At 35.7% G+C, this 23,527-nt stretch overlaps 1 long non-coding RNA gene across 1 annotated transcript in view; it reads left to right on the top strand.

Moving 5' to 3' along the window:
- Window positions 1-20,399, top strand: part of LOC118969231 (uncharacterized) — a 99,329-nt gene extending 78,930 nt beyond the window's left edge. The window contains exons 2-4 of the long non-coding RNA XR_005057176.2: window positions 6,284-6,404; window positions 15,988-16,047; window positions 18,829-20,399. This is a non-coding gene — a long non-coding RNA (uncharacterized lncRNA). The remainder of the gene's footprint in view (window positions 1-6,283; window positions 6,405-15,987; window positions 16,048-18,828) is intronic.
- The last annotated feature ends 3,128 nt before the right edge of the window (window positions 20,400-23,527 follow it).

The following is a 23,527-nucleotide window of genomic DNA, read 5'->3' as shown; positions in this document are numbered from 1 at the left end:
TTCAATCAGCTATTTCAGTATGAGAAAAAGTTGCATATTTGGGAATGATTAGGAAAATGCATGTTTCTTCTATTCTGTTGGCTAAAAAAATCTCTCCTCATTCACTGGTAAAAATAATCTTTCACACAGATCTCACTTTGTTGAATGGCACACATTCCTAATGATGCCTTGGTACATTGGAGGGCCTACCTGTGTGATGTGATCTATTACCCACAAATATGATCTATTAGAAAACATTGAGATTTCCCTTTTAAAACAGAACCAACTCACTTATAATCAAAGTAAATCTTTTCCTGAAAATTTTAATAATTCCAACATCTGTTCCTGTCTAGAGAGCAATAAGATATGTAGAAACTGTAGGCAGATTCCTTAAAGCTTCTATTCATTATACAGGTTAGAATTAACAATAGAATTAGTGTGTGAAAATTAATAAAAGGGAAACCTCATTAAAGTGGAGTCAAGAGGCTAGAAGTGGGAGCCATACCGCTGCACATCATTTGCAGGAAAAATTATCACTTATAGACCCCAACAGAAGAATCTTTAACAGGAAGGAATCATTAATTATAGACCAGATGTACACTGAATCTCCTACAAGAAATTGACTACCTCCATAACTCAGCCAAACAGAAAGCTCATCACCCTGAACTCTTGCTTTTCTCTAGTGGACTTTCATTCAAAACTATCCCTCCCAACTTCCTCCTTTTTGATAAAATAACTTTCCTCTCCTTTATTTGTTAGATTTGCCTATGTTTTTGCTGTAGCTTGGCTAAAAAAAATCTCTGCTCACCCACTGCTAAAAATACTCTTTCACACAAATCTCTGATTTTCAGGTCTCTGATTTTCCCAAATAAACCCATTTTTGCTGTTAAAATAACAGTTTTATTTTTAAGGTTAAAAAGTATTAGGATTGATTCAGCATGCATTTAATGAAAACAATGAGAAAGTGAAGATTTTTAACAACAAAGGATATATGGTAATTGGTATTATTTTTCAAAATATTTTCTACCCAGGGAAGATTTATAATTCTTTTTGCCGTTAACTTAACACTTGAGTCTTTGACTTGAGATGCACCTCTCCTTCATGAGAAGATTATACTTTCTGTCTTAGTGAATTTAGGAGGGACCATATGACTTGAATTCACTAATAAAATGTTGTGAAGTAATAAGTAATGTGTATCACTTTTAAGAAATCCTTAAGGGTTTACAGTTCACTATCTCACTCTTTTCCTTCTGGCATGAGACTCCCAGAAAGGAGTAGTTCCATCAACATTGACCTGGAATGCAGACAATGTAGAAAAGAACTGAAGAAGACCCCTCTCAGACATGTAACATGAGAAAAAAATTTATTTGGGATAACAGTAAGATATTGAGTGTGGCTGTTAATGCAATATAATATGACTAGACCCTATCTAATACAAAGAAGTTGTTTTTTGAACGCTTTCTTTTAACTAAGATGTATTGTTTAGTTAGTTGTACCAATTTACATTTTGTGCAGATGCAAAAGTTGTGATTGCACATTTTCAATTTTATTCCAATAATATTGATAAAAGCTTTACTTATTTTTCTATTAGGTAGTATATCTATAAGTATAAAATGTTACCAAAGTTTCCTTCCCTTCCGGCTTGCTCCTCTGTCCATTCCTTATCCCTCAGCATGGAAATCATTGTTATTAGATTCTTAGGTAGCTTTTTGAAGTTTCTTTATCCAAGGAAATATAGATACAATTCTTATTTTCTGTACTTTTACACCAAAGGTGGTGCATTATTCATATTGTTCTGAACATGAGATTTTATTTATGATATTATCCTGGAGGACTTTATCAGTGAAGAGATAGCTCTCATTCGTTTTTATCCACATAGTATCCATCATATGTCTGTATCACAATTCAGTTAAGCCTGGTTCTTTGAAGGGTCATTGGGTGGTTTGATTCTTTTGTTATCACAGTGTTGCCATAGCTAGGAAGTGACTTGCCTGGGCTTTCACCCAGGCCATCTGAACCTATCCTGTTAGCCACCAGGCTATGCTTAGATAAGCAAGTTAGTGCAGTGTGTAGTTCATGGAGTATGGGAACATGCACTGATCCTGGTGGGTATTTCACTCATACCTTTAAAGTATGTTCTTTTAGCTCACAAACTTAGGTTGTAATAGTGTGTTTGGTGCTTACAGTTATTATGCATTACATGTTTCTTATATGTCTTATGTTCTATAGTTATGATTCTTTGAAGAAATTCTTCTAATTTTTGTGGGGTTTTGTTTTTTTATGGAGTCAAAAAAGGTTGCACTAGTTAAAAAACAGTGTTGCAACAAACAAACTTGTACTTATGCCATTTTGCATATGTACAATCACATTGGTTGACTAGATTCTGAGAAGCAAAATTGATTGGTCAAAAGTATGTGTGTTGCAATTTTGACAGACAATTGCTACATTTCTTGTTACAGAAATTGTACTAATTTACACTCCCACCAGCAATGTATTAAGGTCTCTGATTCCTTGACTAGCCAAGAGTGTGTTATCAAACTTGGGAATATTTACATATCTGAGATGCAAATAATGGCATCTTAGTGTACCTTTAACTTGCATCTTTCTTATCATAAGAGGGATTGCTTATTACTCCCAACAATGTAGTTAAACCTCTGTATTCATTGGTGCCCTGGGTACCTGCTTAGCAGGTCAGCCCTGACTCAGGCTCTGCTCCAATTCAATTTCTCCTTTCTTTCATTTGTTGCTATGACTCTAAATACTCTCTGGCTCTAACTTGTAATACGCATTTCTAGTTTTCTTCCTCTGGCTTAGTGCTTGTTGACCAACTAGAATAAAAATATCCCCTTTACAGGGGAATAGTTTACAACAATCAGTCTTTCACAAATAATGAAAATAATCCATTGGTATGTTTTGTAGTAAGATTTCTAAATGGGAAGAGCCAGGAGTATCAGGCTCATACCTGGAGAGAAAATGGAAATGGCAGCACAGAAAAGATTCTTGACAGCACCAAGAAAAATATCTGCCAAAGGAAAATGATTAGAACTGGCTTCATTTTATACAACTTCTTACTTAAATATCTTGACTTGAAATCTCTTTCTCTGTCTCTTTCTCTCTGCTCTCCTTCCAACTCCACACTGTACTTCACGCAAAATTAGGAACCATAGAGACTATTGAATGAGGAGTTGAGTTGAATGTAGCCTTTCCAGGGAAGAAAATTTAGTGTAAGAACTGGAGAAAATGAAACAGCATTTCTCATAATCTGCAGGTTTGTAACTGATATTATTTTTTTCTAAACTGTACCATGGTTATTATCATGCAATCAAAGATCCTAGCTTCATATTTATTCATTAGTAATTCCTGGCTGAAAGCCTTATATAACAAACTGGTTCTTTCTATTCTTCCAAAATAGTTGTTCATCAAATTGAATTATGAACAAATGGGGTTTTCGCCAAGAAACACACTCTTACATTTTCAGCATAGCTGTTAAACAGTCAGTATTTAGGTAATTGAAATCTCCCATGAGCAGCATTCTGACTTTTCTGACCATTTTTGATCTACACAAATATTTCACAATTTGATTTCATTAATGATTTTGCAGATCAATAGGAAACTAGAAGCATCTTGTTCCCTTTTGCAATATTAAGTTTTATCTGGATAGTAAAGATTATCTGTCAGTTAAGATGTTAAATATTCATCCATCTGGTAATTCACAGTTTTCATTACAGACCCTGCCAGAATGTCAAAATCCCTGTCAGAGAATATAATGCTCATTTTCAAGATGTATAAAAATTGTCATGTCAATATTCACAAAGTAAGTATGCAAATTTACATTTATGTCAGAAATATGTATTTAACCCAGCTCTTTCTCCAGCCCTTAGCACATGCTTTGAGGAGGCAATCTAGAGAAACATTTTCCTCAGCGAGACATCTCATCCTCCTCCTCCTACTTTTGAAGTGGCAATGACTGCTATCAGCCCAGCCTTTCCTTCTAAAGGAGCCCTACTTGTCTTTGATGTAGTTTGCAAACTCACCCTCAAGAAAAGATAGATTTTTCTTATCACCACTTGGGGTGGTAGAAGGAGAGAATGAGGATCCATTCCTCCCAGCCTGACACTCCTTTATATCTCCACAGCATGATGTTCGATTTTTTCACAGGCTCTTACTGAATTTTCAGATAATAGATATATACATATTTTTTAAATTCTTTATTAAGGTGTGATTGATATACACTCTTATGAAGGTTTCACATGAAAAACAATGTGGTTACTACATTTACCCATATTATCAAGTCCCCACCCATACCCCAATGCAGTCACTATCCATCAATGCAGCAAGATGCCAGAGATCCACTATGTGCCTTCTCTGTGCTACACTGTTCTCCCCATGATCCCCCACACTATGTGTACTAAACATAATACCCCTCAGTCCCCTTCTCCCTCCCTCCCCACCTGCCCTCCCCCACTCCTCCCCTTTGGTAACCACTAGTTCATTCTTGGAATATCTGAGTCTGCTGCTATTTTGTTCCTTCAATTTTGCTTCATTGTTATACTTCACAAATGAGGGAAATCATTTGGTACTTGTCTTTCTGCGCCTGGCTTATTTCACTGAGCATAATGTCCTCCAGCACCATCCATGTTGTTGCAAATGGTAGGGTTTGTTTCTTTCTTATGGCTGAAGAGTATTCCATTGTATATATGTACCACATCTTCTTTATCCATTCGTCTACTGATGGACACTTAGGTTGCTTCCATATCTCAGCTATTGTAAATTGTCCTGCTATAAACATAGGGGTGCATATGTCTTTTTTAATCTGAGAAGTTGTATTCTTTGGATATATTCCAAGGTGTGGGATTCCAGGGTCAAATGGTATTTCTATTTTTAGTTTTTTGAGGAACCTCCATATTGCTTTCCACAATGGTTGAACTAGCTTACATTCCCACCAGCAGTGTAGAACGGTTCCTCTTTCTCCGCATCCTCTCCAGCATTTGTTGTTCTTAGTCTTTTCGATGCTGGCCATCCTTACTGGTGTGAGGTGATATCTCATTGTGGTTTTAATTTGCATTTCCCTGATGATTAGTGATGAGGAGCATTTTTTCATGTGTCTGTTGGCCATCTGAATTTCTTCTTTGGAGAACTGTCTCTTCATATCCTCTGCCCATTTGTTAATAGGGTTATTTGCTTTTTGGGTGTTGAGGCATGTAAGTTCTTTAAATATTTTGGATGTTAACCCCTTGTCGGATATGCCATTTACAAATATATTCTCCCATATTGTAGGATGCCTTTTTGTTTCGTTGATGATGTCTTTTGCCATTCAAAAACTTTTTAGTTTGATGTAGTACCATGAGTTCATTTTTGCTTTTGTTTCCCTTTCTTGAGGAGATGGGTCCAGGAAGAAGTTGCTCATGCTTATATTCAGGAGATGTTTGCCTATGTTGTCTTCTAAGAGTTTTATGGTTTCATGACTTACATTCAAGTCTTTAATCCATTTTGAGTTTACTTTTGTGTGTGGGGTTAAGCAATAACCTAGTTTCACTCTCTTGCATGTAGCTGTCCAGTTTTGCCAACACCAGCTGTTGAAGAGGTTGTCATTTCTCTATTGTATGTCCATGGCTCCTTTATCACATAATAGATATTTATGTATTGTACTTAGTACCCTCTAGGTGTAAACTTTGAAGAAAAAGCTTGGTACCCATTGCTTTGTGATATGTAAGTAATGAAAAATTTGTGTTTATTTGAATTAAATAATTAATGTGTGACTAGGTTTGATTTGCTGCCACCTTGTTTTATTTTCTTAGACTATTGGTTTTTCAAGTGAGTAGTGAGAAAATGTATGGATGTATATATAAATTTACATCAATATTCACAGTTCACTCATTATTTTAGAATTTATAAATTTTGTTTATTTTCCTATAAATTAGTATTAGTTTCTAAGATATAGTGTTTTATAATACATAACATTTATTTTAGTATAATGTGTGTAAGACTTATAAGTAGAAAAATACACATGCTAGAGGTGTGTACCCAGATTTCTTTATTGAAATGATTACAAAACCATAAAATTTTGGAAACCATTATCTAGAATATAATACATGATGAGGGTAAGGGTCGAACCTCTAAGAAGAGAACAATTTCAGGGGATATTCAAGTAATGTTTGGATTGTTAAATCTTCATGTTCTCTTCTTGGAACAATAAAAGGTAAAAACGTTGAGTCTGAAATTCAAAATGCAAAGGAATATTGCCTTTCAATTGCATGTAATTTTATTCTCTGTTCCTAATGTCACCCTTCTCTTTTCCCATTAGGAAATTACACATGAAGGAGAAATGCCAATATGACATTTAACATACTGTGGGAATCCTAACAAGAAAGTCTATTCAAGCTACTAGATGTGACACTGAAGTGGAAGGAACCAGGAGAGTCAAAGTGAGATTGTGTAAAAATTTGGATTTTTTATTCCATGTGCACATAATGTGGCCTTGCAAGTCATGGACAGCCTCCAAACTTTTCTTAAATAAAGAACAGAAACATATCCTATGGGCACAGCAGGATTATTTTGATAATTAAATGGAAGTGAAAATGAAGCAAACTAAGGTTTTATTTTTATACTTTGTGATAGTATTTGCAATTACCATAAAAATACTCAGGGATGAAGAGGGGTATCATGTTAATAAACCAGACCAAACAGAAAATATTTTCTAAGTCTTTAAATAAGTTCCAAGTTTATTTATTTGAAAACCCTACTGTCTTAAAAAATTTTTTCAGGATACTGCTAATCTAAATGAAATTAAAAATATAATTCTATAATGGAAAGGTCTTTCTTGGTTTAAGACATGTTTAATTGAAATTTATATAGCTGTCCTGTATATGTTAACATCTTGTGGCTGCTGCTTATTTTCTAGCTGAATTTGAGTGAGATAAATAATAGCTGAAGATGGCAAAATTTACACAGAGATAGTGTATGGCTCTAAAATTAGAGAATGGAAGCAATTGTACATTGACAAATCTATTTTGTAGAAATATTTATATTATTTTATATTTTAATAAACTTTATTTTTTAGAGAAGTTTTAGGTTCACGGCTAAATTGAGCAGAAAGTACAGAGATTTCCCATATACTCCCTACCCCTACAGCATAGTCTCTCTAAAACACCCTGTACTAGAGGCGTACATTTGATATAACTGAACCCACATTGACATATCATTATCACCCAAAGTCCATAGTTTACATTAGGGCTCAATTTTGGTGTTACACATTCTATGGGCTTTGGCAAATGTATAATGGCATAAAGCCACCATTATAGTTTTATGTAGAATGGTTTTACTGTGCTAAAAATCCCGTGTTCTAACTTGCCGTCCCTGTCTCCCCTTTGATACTTGACAACTACTGATATGTTTACTGTCTCTGTAGCTTTGCCTTTTTCCAGAATGTCTTGGAGTTGGAATTTCATAGTATGTAGGCTTTGCTGATTGACTTCTTTCATTTAGTAATACGCATTACTAGGATTTAAGATTCCTCCATGTCTCTCATGGCTTGATAGTTCATTTATTTTTAGTAGTGAATAACTTTGGGTAAAACTGCAATATTTCCAGAATCTCTCACTTGGCCTTAGTGTATCTTCATATCAATAGGTGATTACAAGTGTGGGGGGAACAAGGGCATATCTGGACTGGAGAGGTTTTGTGGCATCCCTTCTTTGTAGCCAGGTTGCAAGAGACATGGGTGAGCAGAAGTGGATAACTGCTTGTAAACAATAAATGTGTTTCTCTCTGACTGATTTTGGCTGCAAAAGTTATTTGCCCAGGGCTAGGAATATATTTTCCCCCCAGAGTTGCAATAATATAGTCTAGTTGTACCACAGTTTATACATTCACATTTGCTTCCAAGTTTTGGCAATTATGAATAACACTGCTACAAACATCTGTCTGCAGGCTGTTTTGTGGACATACATTTTCAACTCCTGGTTTTTAATACCAAGGAATGTGATTGCAGAATCATATGGCAAGATTATGTTTACTTTTGTAAGAAATCAAAAAACTGTCTTCCAAAGTGGTTGTACCATTTCGCATCTTCCCCGGTAATGAATGAGAGTTCTGTCATTCCACATCCTTGCCAGCATAGGAGTTGTTTTGAGTTTTGGTCGTCCAAATAGGGGTACAGTGGTATTTCTTTATTGTTTTAATTTTCATTTCTCAGATGACATACAATGTGGAGCATCTTTTTGAGACAGTGAAAAGACAGAGGCAGCCCCTGTCTAGTTAGAAGGGACCTCAGGGAAGAACAAAAGCGGGGACCTTACTGAAGTTCTCAGGAATATACAACAACAGGATGAGTTTGGTGGGAACGCCCTTGTTTTTCTTGTTTGCTAGCAGTAAGGGTCGCATGAGAATGCCAGATTTGAAAATATAGACAATCTTCAACAAGATTGGTCAAAACAATGAACAACATGCCAGCAGGAATCAGCAGAAATTAGACAACTCAGCTAAGTCTGAGATACATACCCCTAGACATACCCCAGACATGGGCACTCTTGCCCCCTCCCAGCATGCACTGGGAGTTCTGTACTATTACTTCCTCTAAACAGAAAGCTTTTTTCCCTGCTTGCTACCTTCAGCATTTGCAAAGTTCATTCTTTGACTCCATGAACAAGAACCCTGGTATCATTTTCATGTGCTTCTTTGTCGTCTGTGTATTTTGTCTGTTCAGATTTATAGCCCATTTTTTAAGTTGGGCTGTACTTTTTCTTATTGGGTTTTAATTTTTCTTCATATATTTTGTAAATTAGCCTTTTATGGGATATGACTTTTGCAAATATTTTCTCCCAGTCTGTGACTTACTTGTCTTCTCATTCTATGGATATTATCTTTTGCAGAGCAGAAGTCTTTAATTTCAGTGAAGTAAGCTTATTTCTTTCACAGGTCATGGCTTTGATATTGTAACTAAAAAATCATTGCCAAACTAACGTCATCTAGATTTTCTTCTATTATCATCGAGGACTTTTAAAGTTTTGTATTTCACATTTAGGTTCTGTGATCCATTTGAATTAATTTTTGTGAGAGGTACATAATCTGTCTAGATTCAGTTTTATCCAGTGTTCTAGCACCATTTGCTGAAAGACTATTTTCCATTGTATTTCCTTTTCTCCTTTGTCCAAGATCAGTTGACTATATTTGCATGGGTGTTTTACATAATTTAATTTCCATTATAAACAAACAGTTCATTTAAAGGCCTGGAATTTCTGATCTTTCTTAATTATAGATGAGAATATTAAGGTCTAGAGTTTTTCTAGAATTCACCACAGCCAAGATAAGAATCTTTTGACTTCCACTTGACTTTCAGTGATCTTTCTTCATCAGTCTATTTTTTAACCTGAATTCTATTGTTATAAAATTTATTTTTACTTTGATGACCTAATATACTGTTTATATTTTTGGAAATCAATTTTCAGTAAATATTAACAATACAACGTGATGCTATTTTAGCTAGTGATCTAAGATTTAAGAGTGTCAGTCAGGGTGGTGTAAGGGACTTCACTGTTTCTAATATAGTTAATTCCATATAGTCTCTGGGAAAGGAAAGGTAAGAGGAGTCACAAATTTCACTGGAATATTCCAACCATATTCTGGTTTGATATGTAGTTGCTATCCCTCTGACTTCTGCTTCTCTCTGATTGAGATAGGTGAATTTCAACTCTTTGCCTAACCTTATATTTGGACAACAACTTTTCTTTCTTTATCTTTAGATACAAATGATCCCCGTGACAACCAAGGCCTTTAACTGACTCAAAAGTCATGTAGAAGGAAATATTTAAAAGAAAGTCACAAATGTATATTTTAAAAAAAAGTACCTTCTTATATTGATGATTTTCCACTTAGGTACTTTATCTCAATCTCTTCTACCTCTGAAATCTAAATATCCCAATCTCTGATAGCACCTCTGTATTTTAAACATATCTCATAAATACAGCCTATTTTTATATTTTTATTCTGTCTAACAAATTGTCTTTTAATTGGAATGTTCAGTATATTTACATCTAATAAATTATTGGTTATCTATCAATGGTTAATCTACCATATGTTATGGTTAATCTAAAATATTACTTTGTTTTCTTTGTATACTATCTTTTCTTTGTTCATTCGATTTCCCTTCCAGCCAATGGTATGGAGTTGACATCAACTCTTGTTCATTCCCATTTCCGAACAATCACTAATTCCTTCAAATATCTCTTCAACACTTTAAAATTAGTCTATTTCTCTCAACTGTTATCATTGCTTCCTTTGTTTAGATGATTTCTTGTTCATTCATGCTTGGTTACAACAGTAGACTTTTGATTTCCTGCACCTGCTTTTTACAAATTACCAATAGAAATATCTTTCCAAAATCTCAGTTTGAATATATCATCTTCTTGTATAATCATTTGATGGTTAAACTTTGCCACACCAGTTTTGGAAATACCTGAACTTCTTACGTAAAGCTCAAAAGTTCATGTTTCTCCATAATCTCCTTATGTTCTATGTAATATATACTGAACTACGTTATGTTCTTCAAACATATCTTTTTATTTCTCTGCTTTGTGCCTGAGAATACCCTCATTTTCCTTGTAAGCCAACATCAAACATTTCTCTGTATAACCTTCCCCAAATCAGCTTCCAAAAAAAGAACTAACCACTCCCTTCTTTATTCCAAACCTTTTCCTTGCACAGGTACCTATTTTACTATACAGTGCTGAGTCACAATGGATTGTCTGTTCATTTTCAAAACAATGGAATTATTGAGGGCTTAGAAATGAATTTTGTATATATAGCTCTTGAAATATAATAAGTATTGTATAAATGTTAATTGTTATTTCCTGTCTATAACAAAAGAACTGTATTTAACAAAAAATAGCTCATTAATATGTTAAATAAATTTTTCTATGCATGCATGAGTCAGTAAAGGGTGAATAAGCTAAAATGTGAAAATTTGTGCTAAAAAAAAAATTATGCCAGATGGTAGCAAATACTTCGCTTCATCTTTTAGAATCTCAGAGGCAATATCAATGTCATCATGTACTCATAAGAATCTTTCTTAATTTTTATAGTTCATGTTGAGAATGTCTTTCTTTTAAAACCAATACCTAGAGTTGGAAGGCACCATAAAGCTCATGACAGATTTTGGAGAAGCAATGACAGTTATACTGACACAGCACTGAAGACTTGTTTAGAATAGTGTCAGTTAAATATAAATAAGTGTAGGAGAGGAAAAGTAATTTTTCCTCTACCATTCTAAGCTTTCAGTTGGGACCTCTATAAAAAAAGGACAGATTAACAAGAGAAAAACAAACATAAGTTTTTTGACATTGTATGCCTCAAGTATACATGGGAGATAACCAGGGAAAAATGAGTAACTCAGAGTTTCGGTTAGAACTTGAATTTATATAGAAGCTTCACTTAGGAACAACAAAATTTTAGAGAAGTGACAAAACAGAGGAAAAGGACCTTGAGTCTCTAGGGAAAACAAATTATGGGAAGGAAAATACATGGGAAACTAATGGTAGATAAAGACAACTTGGTAAAGTTTCTTATGTAGATTCTGCTGATGCCCTAATCAAGCTGATGGGATCTAATGTTGTCTCTGGTGATTAATTTTTGTCCTTCCTGACAGAGAAGGGAAGAAGTATATGTTTGAAATTTAATGTCCTGCTTTTAGGCAAATAGAAAGAAGGCAGGGAGCTTTTCCTCTATTTTTTTTTTCTCAATTGTCTTCAGCTTGAAATAGTCCTTAAACCTAATTAGCAAATTTGTGGGTGATATATTCTGCCACTCTAAAAGAAATGAACTTGACTCAGCTGAGTGCAATAATAGTTTTTTTTTTTGTTAACCGAACAGATAAAAATAAAAATAGCTTCAAATTCCTTTATTACATGCATAATATACACAGACTCGTAATTTCCTTCATCATAACTTCATGATACAATCATTAGACCTTTTTTTCTTTGGCTGACTGTAAGTACGGGGAAAGGAAATCCTGGGGCAAAATACCCCTATAAACCAAAATCAGTCAAAGGAGGAAGAAAAAGTTTAAAATCCGTTTATTGCTCACAAACTGCAGTTCCAGGCCGTCTTTCTTCTCTGCTCAAGCAGCAACCACACCGGCCCTCCCCCTCACCTCTCAGGTACAGATAAGCCCTCTGTTGCCCAGGTAATTACCCATTGATATGGAGACGAACTTCTCCACCGCTGAGGAAAGATGCAAATGCACTAAAGCCATACTTCTCTCCACCTCTGAACACCTGTTAATATGCAGATGTATTAAAGCAAGGAGAGATATTCTGGAAATATTACAGTTTTATCCACAATCCACCCCTCCAGAAATCTCTACTCGATGTTAGGGTCCAGGCTTCCGAGGCTTCCCCAGAGAACAAACTACACAGGCATAGAGGTGTAAATTCAAGCAAAGTCTTTATTCAGCTAGCTAGCTGAGGTCCAAGTCAGCCCGATGCAGCGGGTCTCAACAAGGACCTCGAGCACTCAGAGCCAAGGGTTTATATAGCAATTTCAAAGCACTTAACTCATAGCAATTTTCTATAACTATACATTATTCTTGCAAGACATATATCCTGGGGTTAAGCAAGGGCAGGGTAAGACTACTCCTCAATGGTTAGGGAGGTTCTGCACGATAAGCTTGGTATGTAAGATTTACTGACCAAGGTTAGCTGACCAAGGGTCACAGCTGCCCACCACCCGGTGCTCATGATTAACTTGTTTTTCAAGGCCTTACCCAGGCCCAGGGTTTGTTTTTTTTGTTTTTTTTTTTTTCCTCTGAGTCACACTCTCAGAAAATGGTTTCTAGGTTTCTAAGATGGCTATGCTTATGCTAATTTACTAATCTTACTAATGCTTAGATTCTACATTTCCCCACTTTCCTTTGACCATTCCAATCATGGAATGTTTGTTTCTTCCTGCTGTGTGAGTGAATGATACTGAGGTCTCAGCATTAGCACCTGAACAGCACTCACTCTTTCCCTAACAAAGGCTATTAGCCGGTTCAAGATACAGGGACCTAAAGTGAGAAGCAGTATAAAAATAAGCAAGGGCCCTGCCAGGGTGGATATCAGGGTTGTAAACCATGGGGATTTAGTAAACTAGGATTCAAATAGCCCTTGGCTGGCCTCTCGCTCTCTCTTCCTTTGATCTGGTCTCTCTCTAAGTTTAGACATTGAATCTCTTACTATTCCGGAATGGTCTGCTGTTAAGGTTTAGCTAAGTTTTATTAGTTCTTTTTCCTGACTCTTAATGCTCTCTGCACTCCTTTACACTCGATCCCCCTCTTCTGATCAATTTAGTAACATGGAATAGCAACAGCAATAAAATCTTGATAATCCTCAAGCCAGAGGATTCAGTTTATGCAAATTAAGCAAATGTACTTTACAGCACCATCTCTCACTAAGCAGAAAATATTTTTACACTTGTTTACTCATTCCTAACAATCATGTTAGATTGCTCACAAAACTTTTATCAAACATTAGACAAAGTCAAGCCTCTCTTTAAACATTTTCTTAACAACAGCAACACAATCATAATTCTTAAACCAGATGATTCACCTAGCTTCAGAGTCCCATGCAGATTAAGTCCAAAGCTCGTCTATTCCAGCCACCACGTGGCAGCTGCAGCCAGGGAATGCATCCAGGACACAAAGACTGTAGAAGAAAATAACCATGATTGTCAGGGGCCAATTTGCTGTTATAACAGGAATACACAGAAGGCCAGCTTCCAGGCCTTTTCCCCAAGGTGCCAGAAGAGCCAGCCATCGCTGGTCCATGTGTTGAAATGTCCAGGGCCACATCCATTTTACTCCTAATTCCTGCACCAATCCTTGCAACACATGTCCAATAAAGTGGGTACCTCAATCGCTCTCAGTAACTGGCGACCAACCATAGGCTGCAGAGAGATACTCTAGGCCCCTCTTGGTGCTTTGATGATCTGCACAACGTGCAAGGCACTCCTTCCAGGCTTGGCTGACTTCTTCAAAGGTGAAAGACAAGCCACCCCAATGGGCCCACATTGTCTTTTGAGGTGTCTGTGTGATGCCACTCTGTAGCCTTTGGGTCCAGTCTTGCATCCACCCCACGATGGGATAGGAGGTTATTACCTTGGTCGGAGCTTTTCCAGTGATGGGCTCTGTAGCCAGCAAGGCATGGTACACGCAGCCAGTTGTGACCCGGACCTCTGCTTTGTGGCCAGGTCCCCGGTTGTGGCCAGGCCCCTGTTGGCAGTAAGAGCAGCAGTGGCAGAAGCAAGTAGCCTTAGGCTCAAGCCATGGTCTGGGGTCAGTGTGGCCAGCAGCGGTGGCACCTCCATGACCACACGAGTGCAGACAGATATCCCTCAGCACAAGCGCTGCTTCTCCCCATAATTTCTAGGGGTGGCCCTGCCAGAGGTCGCACCCATTATGACAAATTTCGGGTTCACAGGAATCCTGCTAACTATGCCAATTGTAAGTCCAGGGAAAGGAAATCCGGGGCAAAATACCCTTAAAAACTAAAATCAGTCAGAGGAAGAAAAAGTTTAAAACCCGTTTATTGCTCACAAACTGCAGTTCCAGGCTGTCTTTCTTCTCTGCTCAAGCAGCAACCACACCGGTCCTCCCCCTCACCTCTCAGGTACAGATAAGCTCTCTGTTGCCCAGGTAATTACCCATTGATATGGAGATGAACTTTTCCACCCCTGAGGAAAGATGCAAATGCACTAAAGCCATACTTCTCTCCACCTCTGAACACCTGTTGATATGCAGATGTACTAAAGGGAGGTGAGATATTCTGGAAATATTACAATTTTACCCACGCTAACTTATTGTTGAACTTTGCAAATTCATGAACAGATAGAATTACAATCTGTATGTTAGAACCCACTTGTTAAATGTGAGCGCAATTTAGATTTTATAAGCTAGATTAGCAAATCTCTCTTGGAGGTGTTCAGAATTTTTGCTAAATATATTTGTTTAGAATCATGTCATAATAGGTGTATTTGTCACTTTTTTGACTTTATATAGGTCTTTCTTTTTCTATAGTGACCATAGTTCACATCCCTATGTTTATAAGTTTTCAGTGGAGGTCAATGCACATCTAAAACCCAACTTCTCTTCCTCATCTTTATCTGTAATTATTTAATTTGTTTAAAATTGACTTAACTAGTAATTTTCTATATTTAGGGAAAAATAGTCACAGGAAATTAAAGTTATGGGCATATTTTTTCTTGCAATTTCAGAAGAATCATCTTTTTTTCTAATCCAGAATCAAAAAGGGAGACATTGTTAAGGAAAGCACTGATACTGAAGTATAAACCTCAAACTAAGAGAAAAATGACATGAACTGTATTCTGAAATCCTCCCCAAAATGAGTTTAAATCCCACCTCTGATATCTGCCATCTAAAACCTGAGTTGTATAGGGAAAATCACAACACACTCTGAGTGTTTTCTTATTTAAAATTGAGGATAGTGGTTCAAATTTGTTGAGATTATATGATTATATGTTTTATTATGGGACAACTGAGACTATTAACCTAGAACCTCCATAGGAAAGAGATCATGAATCTCTTCCATGTTGCTGTGAATCCAACACTCTAGTGTAAATGGGGCTCAATGAATATTTATTTAATAAATAATAAACATGGAATGTTATACTAAAAACTGACATGTAAATTAATTGGTACACTCATAGATACTCAGCATTAATATATATTCCCCTCTTATAAATTTGAGTTGGCCCTTTCATGTTTTTCATTTTTATAATTTTTTATATGTGTTTTGTCATTTTGTTGAAGGTGAAATTCTGCTGAAACTGTTAACATTTTTGAACATTATTAATCATTTTCATGGATAAGCATATTATATTTAAATTATATTTGAAATTTATTTCACAATGATCCATCATTAAATCATACTACAAAATTCAATAGAAAAAGTAAAATGCATTAACAATAGAAGAGATTTTCATGGATTTTCTTTAAAATAACTGTGCAGTGTTTTGTAGGGAAGGCCTCCTGCTTCCCCAACTGTTCTATGAGGACAGCTGCCCGCTGCTTCACCCCAGGTATGTCTGGCCTTGAGAAACCTGTTGTATCCATGGGAAAAGCTAGATAAGGGCCTTGAAGGCCAGATCCCATGAAGGACATATGCATGCGCACCTTAAAACACTTATGTAACCATGAATTAGCAGTATAGCAGTATAAGAAGTACAGCTGTGTGCAGAAGAAAGTGGCTTCTTTGACTACCCTGCATGACTACTCTGGCTGCCTTCTTTGCTCTTCTTGTTACCCCAAAACCTCAACGGCAACCCCCGGACCCTAACACATTTCAACAGAAAATTGCTTTTCTTATCTTTCCACATCTGCAGCTCATGGGAACCCTATAAGTCTCCAGGCAGATTATGGCTTTATGTAAACGAAGAAAAGAAAATTTAAACTGAGAGATTTTCCATCCCATGAGCAGCACTGTTTAAAGAAAAAAACAAATGGCTTTCCTTACTTACATGTCACAGAGAAACAGGTTTAAATCACTAAAGCCCTGTAATGTGAGTCATGTTTAGAAATTTAGCAAAGCAAAAAAAGAAAAAACCTTCAGTGCTAAGTATCAGCACCTGATTGACACAGCTGCCCTTCTAAAGTGTCTAAACGCCTCATTTACCTTAAAATGTAGCTCGAATGTCTCAAAAAGTTCAAAAAACAGATGAAAGATTGCTTTGACATCAGTCCTTAAGAATTAGTTTTATATTCAGTTCTTTTGTTAAACATGGTTATTTGCCCTCACCCTTGGGTTCTCTCTCTTTGAAGGTATAATCTAGTTAAATTTGGAAAGAATTAATTTACATCATAATATTCCAGGATAGAAGAGGATTAAAAACAGTTATTGAACCAATCTCCCACAGTTTCTTGAATAGACTCCACAATAATAGCTATGGGAAATTCAACACATTTGGGTACCTCTAGAGATGGCAAACTCACTATTTGTCAAAGAAACCATAGCATCATTGTATACTCAGGTTTAACAAAAGATCACACTTCCACTGAATTGAAGTGTGGGTATTTTTAATTGCCAGTCATTACTAAATTTTCCTATATGTAGCCATCCAGAATAAATCTCATATTTTTCTAGATTACAGAGGCACACTCATTTCACAATGAAAAGTAATGCCTTGATTTTTAGTCTAAATTATGCTACCAGTTTTTTCCACCTGCTCTCAAATGATGTATAATAAAAATGTTTCATTTGAAGATTGTCTATAATGTGCAAATAAGTAACAAAATCATTATCTATAATGAATTTCCCCAGTTAATTAGTATATTTTTAAAAGGAGATGGTTCTGTTACTTAAATTTTCTAACTTACATAATTTGTGATGAATGGAAGCAAATGTGTATTGATAATTTTCAAGCAGTGTGCTACCTATGTAAGACAGGCACACTTCTGAATACTGTACTAATACTAATTTATTTAATTCCCATAACAACTTATAACAAATACTTTTATGAATCCGATTTTATGGAAGAAAAAAATGGATATTTGAGAATATTTTTTTCAAGATCATATATTAAGGAAATAATAGAACTGAGATTTAGATGCAGGTTTGCCTCCAAAATACTTTTTCTTAACTAAGCAATCTTATAAGGTAGGTATTATGAGTCTCATTTTATAATTGTAGCAACTGAGATAGAGAGATTAAAGAATTTTCTTATGATTATTGGTTAAGTGGAGATCTGGAATACATATCCTGTAGAAAGAACAGATAGAAGAAAATTAAAATGTAAATTAGCAAGAATAAATGTAAGATAAAAATAAAAAAGCTAAGCCTTTACTAAGTTTCATCAAACTGAATTGATGAATTGAATATAGTGATATTAAGACTGTATATGGTCATTTAACAGTTTGTGTTTAAGTCCACTGACTCAGTAGCTTTCCCCTTTTAAATAACAGAATTTAATTTCATCTACTTTTTTAATTACTGAGAGTCAATGGGATCTATTAAAACATATAATTCATATTGATGGCATTGCCTCTAGTTTACATCTGTTCAGCTGCTGCTTCCAAAGCCTCTGTTGGCTCTTGGCAGACGTTGCTGTTCCCATTTCTTTAATGTACCAATCTTCTGGGCTCCTGTGCTCTTGTTCAACCATGCACACAATAACAATGGTCTGCCCTGATTTTTTACCTAGAAGTGCCTTTTTTTCTGTGCTTCACCAATTACAGCTATGTCTCTAGATGCTTCTGTATCTCAAGCTGTTTGAACTAGGAAAATGCCTTTTCTATCTCTTGCATTTTGTAACAGAGTACCTTGTGTTCTGTGCATAGGACAAATGTTGACTGCAGCATCCATTCACAAACTAACTTTGATTTCCCTCTAGGAAACACCATTAGCCTCAGGCCATTAGGGGTCAAATAAAGCTGACACCACTTTTAACTCACAGAAAACATGACTGACACTTAAGCTAATATTAGAGAAGTGTTTGGTTTTGTGATGGAAATATGACTCATCAGGACAATGAAATACGAAAATTTTGTCAGATTGTCATGTGAGAAGGTCTGTAGATATTTCTCTGGGACCTGAAATTTAAGAACCAAATAGAAACTACCATTCTGCTGCACATGACATTTAAGAATAAAGATAAGAAATTGCAAAACAACCAAGAATTGTAAACAAATCTTGTCTGATGATTATGTTTGAACTCTGCATTGAATCATATCTAAAGCCTAGTCACCACCAGATAGTTCCGGTTTGAGTCTTTTGTAACTTTCAAGAAAAAAATTAGGATTGTCTTAACCTGTAATTTTCAGAAAGCCAACTCTAAGGCAAATGTTTATTTTCCATATTTCACTAGAATTGCAATCCAAGGAAACAAGAATGAGGAACAAAGGAAATGACAAGAAAAGAAGGAGAACCAACCGGAGACCACCAGGGATGACTGATCCTAATAAGCTGGCATCTTCTTTTTAGAAGTTATCACATGAGCTGTATCTCAGAACAGTCCACAGTGATGGCAAATACATCCATCAGCCCCTATTTCATACTGGTCAAAGTTTCTGCCCATGGAGAGTAATTCTCCCCATACTTCTGGGTTTAAAACTTGGCATTCAAAGTAGGGTTCCAAGGTATCCCAAGCCTTTACACTGACAAAGACTCTCTCCTTAACCAAACCCCAGTCAGGCTCCACAATCCCTTTCCAACTAAGCCTCACTCTTGTATCTTGACCTCAAGAACAAGAATCCTTCTAAATCAGTTTAGGGGAAATTTCCCACTCCCAATATCTGATTGCCCTTCATAACTCATCAAATCCTCATTCCGGTCAAGTCAGTTTAGCCAGAAATCCCCCTCTTGACCCTGAGTTTCCCACTGAGCATTTCCATCCACTGCTCCTGACCCTGTCCCATGGCCATGAATCCCCATTTGTCCATGCTGTTTTCAAATTAAGCACAGTTAAATATTCAGATCCTTTTTTTGCCTGTTGCAAGTAGGAGTAAACTGTATTTTTACCACTTCACTGTCAGGCTCTGATTTTATTTAACATCAGTGGGAAATATGGAGTGGGAAACAGGAAGTTTTGGTGACATACTGTCAGGTGAACCTTTGTGATGCTGGTCAAAGCCCCTCATTGAGCTGGTTATGGCAACAATGGCTGAGACAAGAGGCTCCTGGGGGATCTAAGATGCTTCACAACAGGTACCTGATAAATCTATATACCCTAGTGATTTAGCTCTTCTAGTTTTATTTATGACACTGGGAGGGTGTCCCACGATAGAATTTCCTGGAATGCTAATTTCTTCATTTTTTAAAATTTTACTTCATAAACATCTCCTTTGAAGGTCACATAATAATGTTCTTTGACAGATGGTTGAGTTGGGATTGTTTTAAGTGTACATCTATACTGTTCTTTGAGTCCTTGATCCCTTACAACATAAGCATACCAAGGCTAAGTCACAGAGGCAGAGAGAAAAAGCTTTGGCTGCATTCATTCATTTCATTTATCTTCTTCTCCAGGAGACTGAATAGTTGAGGGCAGAGGAAAGGTTGAGGTACAGAGGAAGTCAGGGGCCTAACCATTACACTGCAGCAACCCACACCAGCAGGCTTACTGGTAAAAACACATGAAATGTTATCCTGGAAAAAACAGTGTTTTAGCTGTTGTATTTATATATATTTTTAATGTGACTTTTGTATTTTGAGATTTTTAACACACCTTCAGATTTCCATGAGTATTATGTTCATCTTTGATTTGCCTGTTTTCAGGTCTTACTCCCTTGGATGAAGTTATTTTGTCTTCTTGAGATATGTGCTTTCTAAAATGGGTACAAGATAAATATTTGATCAAAGTCTAGAAATATTTGTATATACTTCATGTGCAAATTATCAAAATAATTATGCCAGTTAAAAAGAGGTGTGGAACATGTAATAAATTTTATCCTACACATGCGTTCAGTTTTCTTCAGTTTTATTTTCAATAACTTCCAATTTATATTTTATGTACTTAGTGCAGTTTGAGTTGTCTTAAATGCTTTTCTGAACCCAAGCAATTTAATACACTTTAGAATTGATTTTCAATCCACTGCTTTATTGCTTGCTCTATCTTTTTTATCCATCCAGGTGAAATCATCACACAACTTTCTACGATTTTCTCCTTATGTTTTTAGTAAAATATATCAAAAAGGTTTTTCTTTATCCATATCCTCATGTATATGACACTTTTAATTCATGCTTATGATACTGTTTGTGACATAGACTTCACAGTGGTCTACTTTCTTCAAACTAAGAATATTTTATCTAGTACAGGAGTTTGTTGATATTTGTAAAGAAATGAAAAGGTGGGAGTAAGTGAATTAACTCTTGCCCAACAAAACTGATGACATTTTCACTTGGGTGAGAACCATAGCTGTTTTGATTGCCACTGCATACCTAGTGCCTAGCAAAAGTCCCCAGTGTATTCTTGAATGGGTGAATAATGAAATCTCATTCATAGATAGTTAACTGAAGAATTAGTTGATATGTGCAACTTCTGTCCAGTTAACAGCATCCATCAAGCATTCATCTTTACTGATTGTTTTTCCCTTTTCCCCTTGCAGAGTTCTATGACCATGTCAAGTTAACAAATGAAAATAACTACCTTCTCTAAACACACACACACACACACACACACACACACACACACACACTATCCCAATTTCACTGAATCCTATTGGGCTTTATTTGTGAGGATTTCATTTTATCTTAGGCAGGTCTGCCACTTTAGCTTTTGTGGAAACTGTAGTCTAAAAATTTGGAATCCAAGAGCACAGCCTAAATACTCAAAACATTATATAATGCTGGCAAGTTTTCCTGGTTAGTTCAGGGGGGCAGGAATCAAATAAGAAAATGTGTTTAAGCTTATCACAACTGCCTCCCAGTGAAGTTCTTTCATGATAATTTTCCTGGACTCAAAGAATTTGACTGACCAAACATGTTAAGTTTTGGTGCTGTCATGAGTTTCTTTCTTTTTAATAATTTCACTTTTTTCCCCCTTCCCAGTTTTGTCAGAACTTCAGATACTGCTAGCCATACATTCAATTTTGGAAATTGTACTAGTTTTATTTAGGATTATATGAATACTTCGAGATGCAATCTTCTGGGATTAAAGCTGGCCCTACTGTTCTGTTACATATATGTAATATTTTCTCAAGAACTGCATAAGGACATGGGGAAGAAATTGCTGGTGTATCCAATATGTTTGTTTCTTTTATTCAGCCATATTAATATTCATCTTGGAAAATGGCTGCTCAGCTAAAAAACTACATTTCCCAGCTTCTGATTTTGTTAGTATGGACAAATGATTAAGTTCTGGTCAGTGGGAGGCAGGTGGAAATTACCATATAGCAGATTCCAGGGAACAGACTTAAGAGATAGCTGTCATAAGTTTTAATGTTTTATTCTTCAATTTTTCTTCCATCCTGCTGCTTAGAACATGGATACCTTGAATGTAAATGTCACCCTCCTGAACTAAGATCTTAAGATATCATGGAGTAACAAGATCTAACAAGTTTAATTTTGTGAGTTTTAGGAATATGAAAAGGACTAATTTTCGGGAATTACAGTTGCATATTTTCTAAACATTTTCTGTTTTATTTACAAATACATCAGCAGTAATTCCTTGTGTGGGCGATGATAGGGAATTAAAAAAATAAAATACTCACTCATTATTAGATTCAAAAGAAAAATCGCCATTACCAAGAAGAATAAATGTTCCCTTGGAATCTTATGCAATAGAATTTATAAGTTGAAGACATCCTTCAGAAGTCATTTTGGGAATAGTGTGGGTGGCATATCATTTAACTGCTCCTTGAATAGAAGTTATTAATTTGAACCCCATATATTCAGATTTGTGATCATATGAAAGGAACTCATCATTACCTAGGGAAAATGGCTTCTCTTTAAAATTGACAATATAAACATTGTTAACAGATTTTGATGCATCATTTTATGTGTAAACAAAGATATTCTAATTTCCAATTTTCCTCTTCTGCTAAAAGCAGGTCCCTGAACACCTAATTTAGGCAGTGCTTATTTATGCTTGAGCTCCTGTGTGGCTTGTATAGGAATAAAACTCAGTCTCTTATGAACTGTTCTGTGATTTAAATATTTTAATAGTTAGGGAAAGTTTCATTTTACGTCAGACACATGTATAAAAAATGTTACCAGACATTTTAGGTACTTTTCAAAAAAAGGCTCTCACAAGGACATATATATAAGGGCAAATAAAATATAACCTAGAGACTTTCAGCTCCATCCGGAAGGTTCTTGCTCAAGAGTTCGGAATTCTGGCCAGAGAGATGCAACAGTTGCTACTTTTAACTTAGTTAATAATTGATAGGGAAACTTAAAATAATCTTACCTGTTTCATTTTTTTTAATCTTACCTGTTTCCATCAAGATTATAAATATATTTACCCATGGACCTAATAACTCCACTTTTAAGGATATGTCCTGCAGATATTATTGCATATGATTAAAATACATTTGAGAGTTTAACACTGATACTTACTCATAATCCCAAAGGACTGGTAACACACAGGTGTTTATTAAGATGGGATTGATAAAGTCAACTGTGAAATATCCATACTATGGAACTTTCTGCAACTGTTGAAAACTTTAAGGAAAGAGAAGGCAAATGAGGAAATTCTCCATGTGCTAAAGTGACTAGATTTCCAAAATATTAGGTTTTGCCATATAAAATTGATGAGTCAAATGTAATAGTCCTTGGGCAGTTTTATGTGGTTCATATTACTAATCCTAAAACAAGCAAACAAAAAACAAGATGTAGACAATGCATACGTCATGCTAACTTTTGTGGAAAAAATGGAAGAACTGTGTGATTTCTTGGATATGATATGGTCCTTTTTCCTTGGAAACAGAGACATTCATAAATTAGTTACTTAGGTAGAGGAGTAGGAGGGACAAGGTGAGATAATTTTCACTGTAAACATTTGTATATTATTTCATATTTTACCAAGTGAGTGCATTACTTATTTAAAAGAACCACTTTATTTTTGCCTT

This window comes from Manis javanica, chromosome 5 (assembly GCF_040802235.1).
Source record: "Manis javanica isolate MJ-LG chromosome 5, MJ_LKY, whole genome shotgun sequence".
Lineage (NCBI taxonomy): Eukaryota > Metazoa > Chordata > Mammalia > Pholidota > Manidae > Manis > Manis javanica.
The sequence above is the reverse complement of the archived record's forward strand: the minus strand, read 5'-3'. Positions and strand labels throughout refer to the sequence as shown.